This window comes from Pogoniulus pusillus, chromosome 20 (assembly GCF_015220805.1).
Source record: "Pogoniulus pusillus isolate bPogPus1 chromosome 20, bPogPus1.pri, whole genome shotgun sequence".
NCBI classification, from domain to species: Eukaryota; Metazoa; Chordata; class Aves; order Piciformes; family Lybiidae; genus Pogoniulus; species Pogoniulus pusillus.
Genome location: NC_087283.1, coordinates 16472872 through 16485099, shown reverse-complemented (window position 1 = coordinate 16485099; position 12228 = coordinate 16472872). Strand labels below are relative to the sequence as shown.

Sequence of the window (12228 nt, the reverse complement as noted above, 5' to 3'; positions counted from 1 at the left end):
TATGTTTGTCACTTAAAGGTATTACATTTACTTCTATGTATGCTGTTAAAAATACCCAATACCAGTATGTTAATATACAGGCTTGATGGACAGTTCTGCTATTTAATGATAGTAGGGAGAGATTCTTCTACTGTAATTGCATACAGATTATTAAAGATTAGATTTTGCATATAAAATTTAGGGTATTTTTTCTTGTTATCTCCTCAGCTAGTATCCACTTAAACAAAAGTTGACCGTGTACCCATTTGAGAGAGGAAAAGGTACTGTTATATGCAGAATCTATAGGTGGATGGGAGAATTAAGAGAAGTATTTATCAGCAGCTATACAAAAGAACACAAGCATTGAAACCATTATAAGCTGTGTAAGCAAAAAGATCAAACTGAATGATGCTGTGATATTGCATTGAAAGTCATGTGCACATAGTTTGAGACTTTATTAGTTCTCTGAAAAGAAGAAAGCAGCTCAAGCAGGTCACCAAGTTGCACGACTCAGCTGATGAAAAGTAAGATGGGCTTTGTCCTTAGAGTAAAATACTGAGACTAGGAGAAGTGCTGGAATATCAGAGTTTCCTGAAGTTCTCTGTTACTCGCCCGTGTTGTATGCGGTGTTCTGCCTACTTGGAGAAAGGATCTGGATTTTGTTTTTCATTACTTATGGGTGTTTGGGTTTTTTTTTGTTTGTTTGTTTGTTTTTTTTTGTTTGTTTTGTTTTAATCTCTGTGGCCTTAACCAGCATTTAGCAAAAAGCAATTATGACCAGAGATCCCAAAATGGGTAAAAAGACCTTACTAATGAGCATGTAGATGCCCAGGATAAGAGAAAAGTTAATGAGCTTTTATCTTAGAGTGCATTGTTTTATTTCTTGTTCCTGGCTATCTACATCTGGGTAGTATTTTTTATATTTTCTCTATCCTCCTGAAAGGCATTTTTCATGTTCTCTGTGTTCAGTTTGCCTTGAATTACTGACCTTTAGCAGGAAAAAAAAATCAAGATAATTTTTTGAACCCTAGACATTTAGACAGCAGTCTTTTACTATTAATGTTGATGATGCAGAACTGAGATCCAGGTTATTAGGGTAAACCCTGTTCTTTGTAGAGACAATGACTTCTTTGCCTGTATGTCCACTATTCAAAAGCAGAGAAGGCTAGCTTAAGCTCACAAAACTCTAGAGAATCTCTCAGTGTCATGAATTTCTCTTCTCTGTATTCTTACTTGGATTTGACAGGGGGTGATTTGGTCTGCTCTAGATTCAATGTCTGTTTTCAGATCATAGCTGATCAGGCAGCTAAATCTTTGGTTTGGATATAATCTTAGAGAGTGAAAACACTGAAATTCGGGGAAACCTGACTTTCTGATTCATATTTAAAGCTGTGAAGTGTGATCAATACCTGCACAGATTCTGACCCTTGGTGCTGAACATTGAGTAAAAAATCTGCCAGTTTTCTTGGCAGATATCAAACCCTTCCCCATTTGGGGGTACTAAGATGGAGTGTTTTTTTAACTGGTGCAGCATATCTTTATTTACAACTGGTATGTACTCAGCACAACTTGTAAAGTCTGGGTTTTTTTCTAAAACTTTCCATGTGATACAGCTCTATATATTATATTACACCTATAAAATCCCACCAAACCCTTATGAATTAAAAGATAATTAGTGGTTCAAAACACATAAGACATTAGGCCAGAAGTGTCAAAAATGTCATGAAAGGCCATAAATCATAGTATACTTGCATTGATCCCTTATATAGTTAGTTTTTAAATCATCTCTTTAACACCTTGTAAATGTACAAACAACTGTGAACCCAAGGGAAACTTTAATATGTTTTTCATACATATTTTAATTTCATCTCAAAGTACTGGCTGCATAAAAATTAAGTCAGACTCACAAAAACTCATTGATTTCCTCTGGATAAAACCCATCTGTCCAAACTAATTTAGAACCTTTTTGAAGCTGTAAAGTTAGTCATGCAACACTGAGGTCATTATGGACATCCTGTACTGTAGGAACTCCAGTGTAATTTTAAGAAGGTAATTTTGTTATATTTACTGTATTTAAATACAGTGCTACTTTTAAGGAACAAAAGCCTTACTGTGTAACTGTATTGAAAGTAAACCAGAAGCTGTGAAAAGTGAGATCTGTTCTTTTCCTTGTGATTAATGCACCTTTCTGCCAAAATTGAAACTTCTTAACTGAGCTCATTTAATACAAAGTAAACGAATTCTGCTCTTTGGATTTGATCCGCTGGCTAAGCTCTATAGATAAGGGTCTAACAGTGAATAGCTTTCATTCTAAACAAAGGATGTTTTGATAGAAAGGTCAGAGCTAAGGTCTTTTATATTGTGATAACAGGAAAGGGAAATGACATATTAATGGCAATTCATGCCATGGTGGTCTGCTGAACATGGTGGATCCAAAAGAGGAAGAAAAAAAAAAAAGTCTTCAGAGCTATTTTCTTAAGGACATCAGTTTTTAATTGGTCTTGTTTTGAATGACAATTTCTTTCATTACAGTTGGCAAGACAGAGAAGCCAAAATGTGCAGCACTACTACCACAGGGGAGCTTGGAAAAAAAATTGTGTGTATTGATCTGGATTCTGCCCTCACATTTTGCTGCCAACAAGAATATTAAGCAGGTTTAGCCCTTGTGAGTCCCACTAGTAACAAATGGTGATCTGTAGCTAATTTTTACCATGCAATAGACTTTAATTACATGCTGAATCACTTGAATAGGACAAATAAGTTTAAATTAAGAGATTTTTACTATGGCTCAGGACACGTACATCTTGTTGTGCACAGCGTTTGTGATTTTGAGAACAAAAGTTGTCGTAGCAGAAGCTTGGCAGTTTCTGCAATAGAAAGCAAGAGGAGTTATAAAACATTTTTTCACATTATGAAAATTAAAGTCTTTGTGCAGTTGCAGGACTGATGCTACCACAGGAATCCCTATTCTGAGATAAACAAAATGCTGTTGTGAGGCAAGAGGGTCACTTCAGTGACTCAAGTGTTATTCCACTCCCCTTCCCAACCTCCCACCCCCTCCAGTTGGGGCAGGCTGCTTTATCTAGAGCCAGCTGATGTTATCTGTGATGCCAGCAGCTTCTTACATATCCACAGTGAATCCAACAATTTCATGACACGGTATGATTGTGTAGGTTCCCATGTTACCTGATGAAGTCTGAGTTGAATAGCAATTTTTTTTATGCTTAGTGGAGTATAAACATGGAAAACAACAGGACCAAGTATTCAAGAAGCAGTGTAGGATGACAGTAGAATAGTACATTTTTCCTGTTCATATCTCACATCTCCAAAGAGAAAACTTCCCCCTGCCTGCTTCCCTTCCTTCTCCCTTGAGATGCATTCCGTACTAGTCAGTCACTTTATTTGGCAGGAAACAACTGCTGGGTTGGAGATGTTAGCAGAAGACGCTACTATATCCAAGCACTGTAAGCTACAGTCTTCTTTTCTAAATTACCACAGCACAAATAATGCTTATATTTGCTTGTAAAGGCCTGTCGAGCACTTTGATGACACTAGATAATTCTGAAGAGCATCACATGGGAAAGACACCAGAAACCAAATATCCCCTGCCACACTCATGTCTGCTGTTTAAATGACCTCCTACTCTCAGACAGAAGATTAGAACCAATCTCACTGTTTACAAATTGGGGTGTTATATGCCATCTCTTTGGATTAGCTTTGAGAGCACACAAGCCCCCCCTTAGAAATGCTTTGTCATGCCAGCTGAGAGTAGGTCTGTGAAAGATTTCTTTTGGAAAAACAAAACATGATCTGCACAGAACTGACTGAAGTTCTAGCAGAGACAAATTCAGGAAATGGAAAAATGCTTCTTAGGAGAGAAGCTGTACACCTCTAAGTCCTGCCATATGGAATCAGTTACACAGCTGAGGAGAGGTGCACATAGGGTTGATAGAACCCAGGTATTAAGCAGAAAGCAATATGAATTCAAATAATTGAACTCTCCTTTCAGTACATCAGTGTATCTTTTTGTCCAGTATTCATTCCCTTGTCTTAGTGCAACCCAGCTGGAGGCTGGATGGCTCTACAATTCCTGCAGGCAGTGCAGAAACAAGTAGCGTTTCCTGAATGTTGATGGAATCTCAAATCAAATGCTACTTGTGAGAACCTTCTCTCCATGTCACCTGTCTTCACACTAGCAGGCTCTACTGTTCTCATAATTTGCCACCTATCTCAGAAAAAATAAATCTGCTAAACCATTCCATTCATTAGATTCGTTCTGTTGTACCTCCTATTATTTCCCCACAACACCTGGTGCCTCCCTCAGTTGTTCTCACTAGACCCTACAGCGTTGTGAAAAACTTACTTTAACTGGGTGGTGCTTACTTGGGTAGCCAAATGCTGTTATTTTACCTAAGTGTGATTGTAACGTAAATGTTTGGTAAGAGATCTGCTAACATTTAGTTTTAGAGAAAGCCTTTAAATGAAGAGCAATTGGGAAACTAGTGAAATATATGCAAGTGAATAAATGTAACATCACTTTTAATTTTTTGTAAATGACAGAATAATAAACAGCTCTTTATGAGATAGTTAAATTTTGTCAGGTTTTAGTCTAGTCATGGAATGAAAACAGTTTCCCATTTTGTAGTCTGTTACCAAGTAGCAGTAACTTCTTTCAAAATCAAATTTCTGCCTTTTAATAGGTAGCTATTTCAGAGCCATAGGAACAAGGCAGTAGTGTTTTCTAAAATGTTTTAAGAGTCCTCTGGATTTTTTTAGCTCTCATTACAGATATGTAAGTTTAGGTCCTACATCTGACTGACCATACTACAGAAAATAAATCTGATATACAAAATTTTTTTGCTAGAGCCAAAAATAAATTAAATTGCCTTTATTTGCTGCTTTAAAAAAAAGTAATTAAGAGATCAGCATACTTGAGAAACATGATTTGAGATATGAATTTATTGTGAAATGACCTATCAGAGTAACAGTCACAATTACAAGTGGTTATGTGGTTGTAGGTGACACTAAAGACAAGATTATTTGGAGAGCCAGTGTGAGTGTGCATGTTGCACTTCTTTTGTAACTGTCTTCTGGAAGATGCAATAAGCATCTTTTGAAACCATACTGCTCCTGACTGAGCTACTAACTGCACGAGTCTGATTTGGATCAATATGCTTAAATGATGAACAGTTTGTTCTTCCATGGTTCCCACTTCTCTTAACTGGGAAGGTAGCAAGCAGAGCTCAAGGGATATGTAAATAATATTCTGCTACATAAAAACGTGACTTTAACCCTCAGACCTGACCCTGTCACTTAGAAGTAGCTTTTCAATCTTCACTCATCAAATCACTTGGCAAGTACAAACTAAGTAGGATTTTCTTTAGTAGTTTTTTCCACTAGCAAAGATTCCATTCTAATATTTTACTTACTGTGGATAAATAAATAAACCTAGTGGTGAAATTAATAACAATTTGCTTGTGCTTGAGAAATGTGTCAGGAAATGTCATTTTTCCTGAATGGTAGAGAAAAAAAGGTGAATTCATTTACCCCATCTTATTTTTCATGCTGTCACAGTTTTAATGGCACCTTCTAAAATTCCTACTTTCTTCAGTGTTTCTTTGCCTCCATCTTCTTTTGTCTCTCATTATAAAAAAGGGGAACACGTTGGAACAGTACAGTTGTTCCTTATATTCTCTGGAAAGTGTTGTCTTACGCAAGGTCTTACACGTTCATCACACTCTATGAAATATTTTATATGACCTCTGCTTTAGTATCTTGCAGACCTAATATTTCCCAAGACACAACTGTGATGTAAGAAGGTACTACTGTCTCCCTTATAGTGAAGGGAAACTGAAGTACAAAGTGACTGTGAATTGGCAAAAATCACAAAAGAGGCCTATGGGGAGGGCAGGAAATTGAATACCAGCCTTGTAGCTTAACCAGCTTGCCAGCCTTCTCTTTGAAAAGAACAAATGGTGCTGGAACCACTGAATGGTTATTGAAATCAATATACAAGAAATACAAAATAGTTGTTTCTTAGTTTTTGCAATATTTTTGCACCTGAGCCTAAAGTTTTTTTTTCCAGTTTCAAAGCTGATTGCTTTTGAACCACAAAAATAGACAGGTCTTCAAAGTGAAAGTGTGAAAAACATTAAAATGATAGAATTCTGAAGAAATCAGTCAGATACATATGTGTGTGTAATTCCTGTGTGTATATACACAAGCAGATATTCTATTCAATAAGAGTTGTCCTCCTGCCATCCCTTGTGACTTTAAGCCATTTTCTGTCAAAACAAGATATGTTATTAAAAGTCACTTTCAGATTTTCATACAATGCCTCAAGGACAAGAATATGCCATGTTGTTCTGTGTTAGCCAATACTTCAGACACATCTTACCTAACTTTACTTATTAGTAGTCATCACATAATTAATTCCTGGTTTTGATTGGTAAGATTAAAACAATGGAAAAGTACCTACCATTTTTAGAAACAAGCTCAAATATATTCCTAGTTATAAATTATGAATGCATATACTTGCTAATATTCCATGTTTTCTTGAATGCATATACTTGCTAATATTGCATGTTTTCTAGATTCTTACTTTAACAACCTTAATTTAGTACATCACAGCATTGAAATACAGAGACTGAAACAAATATCAAGAGGCCAGAACATGGCATATCTCTATCATATTTCTGTATGTTATTCACTGCTAATTATCACTTATGCCAAGAAGATCTTGATGTCATAATGCTAAAGTCGTTACCATGACTGTTTATAGCCTGTTCTTTAACTACAGTGTAGCTTTAGAGAGTCAGCCATCTACATTTGCTGCTCAGGGAGAAATATCTATCACCAAAAAGACATTGTATACACTCTAGATGTCCTGGTATTCTGCTCAGCTGTTCACTTCATATTGGAAACCATGATTACCAATTTGTCTGTTGAATTCAACTCGAAGTTTAATGAATCAGAGAAATATGTTTTACTAAGAATTATATTTAACAGGGACAAGCCTGTGGCAGAACAATAATATTCATGCTCTGAAGGAAAGAGAATTTAGCAGCAGGTAGCTTCCTGCTCCAAAATGAAATACCTGAAAACAAAAGGAGAAAACTCTGTATTTTTTCTCACTCACTTTTTACTTTTGTGGCTGAAATTAGAAATACAAGTAGATGAAATCTTAATGTCTTTGGATTGAAAATGTTTCAAAGCTCTATTTGGATTTTATCTTCCTGTTTCTTTCTTCACTGGAACTCATACACTGAAAGCCTGTAGTGATCTTCTACTGACATTCAAAGCACCTTTTTTTTCTGTTGTCATGTCATTCAATACATCCGTTTTTATAGTTCTGAGGATTTGTTCACTAAAATCTGACATTCTTAAGGCTTTTCAAAAGAATTTGCAGCTTCCTCAATTGATTTGTTCTGTTCTCATACATCTTTAATTTTTAGCCATTAATTTATTAGAAAAAATGATAATACGTCGGTAGTTAAAGCTCTAAATGGAGGATGATATTTCAACCTGATCTGAGCCTTCTGAGTGCCAGTAACCAGTAACTTTTGTAGCCAAATTTATTTAATGTTAAGAAAAAGGAAGAAGGAGTACAAGCTGGAATAATTAGTATTGGAAGGTAGTTCTCACATTGAACTCTAATAGAAATGAATGAGGGAGATTTTGAGAGAGACTTTTAATCACCACATTTATAAGTAGTGAACATCTTATCACTGCCTATTAAACTCCTCATGAGTTTTGGTTTTTTTTTCTTTTCAGACTTTCCCTTCTCTTTCAGACTTTGAGATTTTTTTTTTCTAGTCCCAACAACAGTCAATTTAAACATACAAACAAAGTATAAGAACTTTGTAAAAAGTGAATGACGGGGAGAAGATGATATCCAGTACTTTGTACAGGTTATAGAACTGCTCTAGTCATAGAACAAGAGGAAACAGCCTCAAGCTGTGACAGACTAAGTTTAGACTGTACATTAGGAAAAATATTTTCATGGTCAGGCTGCCCAGGGGAAGTGTTTGAGTCACCAACTTTGGATGTGTTTAAAGGTTGTTTGGATGTGCTGCTTGGGGATATGGTTTAGAATAAACCTTTTAAAGTAGGGTTATCGTTTGGACTTGGTGGTCCTGAGCATCTTTTCCAACCTGAATGTTTCTGTGTTTCTGTGAAAACTTACTGTTACCTTGAGAATAAAATTAGTATGTGCCTTGAGAATAAATTTAGTATGTGGAATGGCCCCAGTGCAGTTACCAGTGAATGAACTAGTAATCTCTAAAGCTAAGCTTCTGAATTTCTGTCAAACTTCAGCTAAGTGCTATGACAAATCAATACATTCTTTGGATTAGATTTACAAGGGATGGATCAAAAGTGCCTGAACGTTAGAGTCCAGCCAAAGATTCAGTTCTATGGTAATGTGCTTTAGCAGAGGCCAAGAGGAATATGGTAGACCCTTCTTAATTTATGTACCTTGAGAATGTATCAGATTTGGAATAGCTAAAGTTCATATTCATACACCCTAGTGATAGCTATTTAAGTGGGTATCATTCAGATATTCCATTCAATTCTATTTTACCTTAAAAAGGTAGCTAATTTCTGATGTCAGAAACTTGGCAACATAACTGATAATATGTTGATCTATAGAGTTAAAATTCAACAAAAAAGGTTTAATGACTTTAGTTTTCAGACACATATGTAAATTTTGCATCACCTAGTTTTTAATCCTCAAATGTTGTGTTCTCTCATATGTTAGATGAATGGTTACTTTTTTTCTTAAGTGCAGTTTGTCTAGTGTAAATAAAACAGTACTTCCTCCCCCACTGATCAACACTGATATCATATCACTGGTAATAGAAGCTACTGCTGAAGTGTATGAAAGATCAATACAATTGAAAATCAATGACCTAAACTAAGGCTGGTTGTTCTATTATGTGGTTTATGTAATTTGATAATGCCAATCCTAATGGAGTTAAATATAATCCATCAAAATTTCAGGATGCAAGGGTCAATAGGGAGTGCAATGCCTCACTTCCCAGCAATTACCACTTATTACTGGGGCAGTGTTTTTGCTTTGCTGTTCTGCTTGCCTCAATAAATAATATTTGGAGACCCTGCAGCTGCAGTCAACAGAGTACAGTTTTATTGTCACAGCTTCATAGTCAGATCAATACCAATTCTTCTGAGACACAGGAGAGAACCACCACACGCCAGTCTAATGAAACCATGTGTTTTTATGATTCTGAAATTATGCTTTTTATTCATTGCTCATGCTTAATGTCACTCTTGCTTTTAACAGGGCACTTTTGAGTAAACTTTTATGTTCCCTTCACATGACCTTTATGTGTAGAAAGAAAGGGAATTTCTGTTCTGAAAATGAGTTATGGTGAACCAAAATTGCAAACATTTCCTGATTTCTTTCCTGATGTCAGTTTCAGTTACAAGATTCTGTTTGTTCCTTTTGCAGGGTTTGAGGACAAACTAGAAAGCCAATGTGTCTAAGTGGACCCATGCTGCAATTTGAAATCCATTAAAGGACAATGTAAGTTCCACTCTCTCCGGAGTATGATTCTGGGCCTCATCACAAACAAATTAACTTTCTTTTCAATATGTCCGAAAGGATATCTGCTTCTTTACAAAATGTAGAGCTTGCTCTGCAAACACTTGACTCAGATGCTGGCTGTGCACCTCTAAAAGAAGTTTAACTGTTTTAACAGAACAAGTTCCATTGAAGAAAGTTTGACTCAATTTAGGAAGCACATTTAGGATGCAAGTTAGATTCTGTTGTGCAAACAGCAGTAGTGATATGAATGAGCATCAGGGAGTGTCAGGTAGAGCAAGGAGTTCTTGTTTAAATCAAGAAGGCATTGATGGGGAACTTTTTCAAGAAGATGTGAGTCTTTTTCTTAAGTGGGATGTAGTGTTTCCTACTATGCCATATAAACATAATAGATAGTGAGAGACAATATTCCTATTATGATATTAGCACAAAGGAAGCAACTTTTCTTTTTACCATCGTGCTTTTTATCCTTCTTTCCATCACAGTTTTGTAAAAAGTGCATTTAAAAATGCATTGATAGATCAAAACAAAGAAATCAAAGAGGTTCTGAAACTATCAGAAGGAAATTGCAACCCTTCTAGGTTAATGACAAGTAGCCAGATGGGGGTTGGTCTCCTTCTCCCAGGCATCCAGTGACAGAACAAGAGGATACAGTCTCAAAATGTGCCAGGGTGGTTTTAGGCTGGACGTTAGGAGGAAGTTCTTCATGGAAAGAGTGATTGCCCATTGGAATGGGCTGGGGAAGTGATGGAGTCACCCCTGGAGATGTTTAAAAGGAGGTGAGGCACTTAGTGTCATGGTTTAGTTAATTAGAAGGGTCAGGTGATAGGTTGGACTCAATGATCTCAGGGGTCTATTGCAACCTGGTTAATTCTGTGTGATTCTGTGTAAGAGTCAATAGAAAAGGAAAGGTAGAGAAAATGTCTCCTCATTGCAGCTATTTTCACTAAAGTTTGTCTGCAAATAACCATTTTCCAAGAAATCTATTGTACCATCAAAGTAATTTCCTTTACTGTAATTTTTCAGCTATTACTTGTAACTTTTACATCTTATGCAAGGGATGATTTGTGACAGGAGTATAGAAATACTGTGATCAGTCATTTCCACTAAGTTAACATAGACATGCTTTGAGTGAAAGCTATGGGAATGCCAAAAGTTTAATTTTTGGTGCTGGCAAAAATCCCACAGGATGCATAGACACTGAAAGTCTGTTGAGTGATTTAAAGTCAGGTAAAAAAGGTGAGGAAGGATTTCAATATTTTTTTTAAAACAGAGACTCTCTTTCCAACACCTTTGGGAAGGAGTTTTCCTTTGCAGTAGCATAAATATTTATAACATTCACCACCACCTGCACAATCATCCTCATAAACTGATATGCTTTCATAACTGCTGTTAATGAAATGTATTTTGCACTACAAGCCTTTGGCAATGTGTCTGTGCAGCACAGACATTATCAAAACAAGAGCACCAGCAAGCTTACCACTGTGGCACAGCTATCGGCTATTTGAAGGTGTTTTCTCTCCCAGACAGACATCTCACATGCACGTGTGTGTGTATACAAAGGTACAAGAAGCAATGTTGCCTAGGCTAAGGCAGAGCTTTGAGATTCAGGTTCTGGACCCAACTTTTTCCACTGATTTACTGGTAAATTTAGGGGAATTTTATCTTTTCATAACTGAAGTCATTAGTTGTGGAATAGAATACTGACACCGAATTTTTATGTGCTTTGAAATTAATGAATGAAAAATGGCATGCATGAACTAAACTCTGTGACTAATTCATTTGTAGGCATCTAGGTTTTAAAATGACCAGATTGGAGTAGGCAATGTATAGTTACCTTATTGTAGAATAAATGTGCTCACTCTCTTTGGACACCTGTTGTATGATAGTCATGGTAACTTAGATACTTCAGCAACAGTTTGGGACAGCTAAGCATTTTGGAGACATCTGGAGGAACTTTGAATTTTAATAATACTGTCTGTGTTACTTTAACACATCCTTTTCCCTTCAACACAGAACTGAAGGGAAAATAACATAGGAGAAAAACCTCCTGGTTGGGATAAAGAGTTGAGATAAGAGTTTGCTGAATAAATGAGATATTACTAATAATACAATGCACAGTTACCTTACCCTATGTGCAGAAAAAGCAAAGCAGAAAGTAGCAGCAAGCAGAAGCAAGCAAGCTAAAAACTCAAGCTAGGGAGTGGCTCCCTTATCTCTCACTGTCCTGTTACCATCTCAGCAGAAGAGAGCCAACATACAAAACCAGGAACCCAAAAGCAGCAAACAGAACAGAAAATCTGAACATCAAGCCCTATAATGCTTTGCTCCTGACAGGACTTTGATTTTGAAGGTAACAAGAGGCAGGATGGTTTTGATAACAGCAGCAAATATTCCACTTAACCCATGAACTTCTCAAAACAGAAAAAATAAAAGTAATAAATGTCTTAATTTCAAATCTGGAAGGTATTATTATTTAAAATCATGGCTAAGATCTAAAATTATATTTGTAACATATAAGTGGTCTTTGTGAGTTTGTCAATCATCATTCAGCTTTACACCATTTAAAAATGTTTATAATGGAATCAGTAGGATAAAATTCCAGATTTGCAACAATATTTTGGCAGAACAGATATTTATCTTTATGTTCAATTGTAAAAATCTCAGTGTACATAAAAATTGAAAAC

The 12228-nt window shown here is 36.1% G+C and overlaps 1 long non-coding RNA gene across 3 annotated transcripts in view; it reads left to right on the top strand.

Annotated features, from left to right (window-relative positions):
• LOC135184226 (uncharacterized) overlaps window positions 1–12228 on the top strand; it is a 272033-nt gene that overhangs the window by 248786 nt on the left and 11019 nt on the right. For all 3 annotated transcript variants that reach the window (XR_010305923.1, XR_010305921.1, XR_010305922.1), the window contains exon 3: window positions 9449–9523. This is a non-coding gene — a long non-coding RNA (uncharacterized LOC135184226). The remainder of the gene's footprint in view (window positions 1–9448; window positions 9524–12228) is intronic.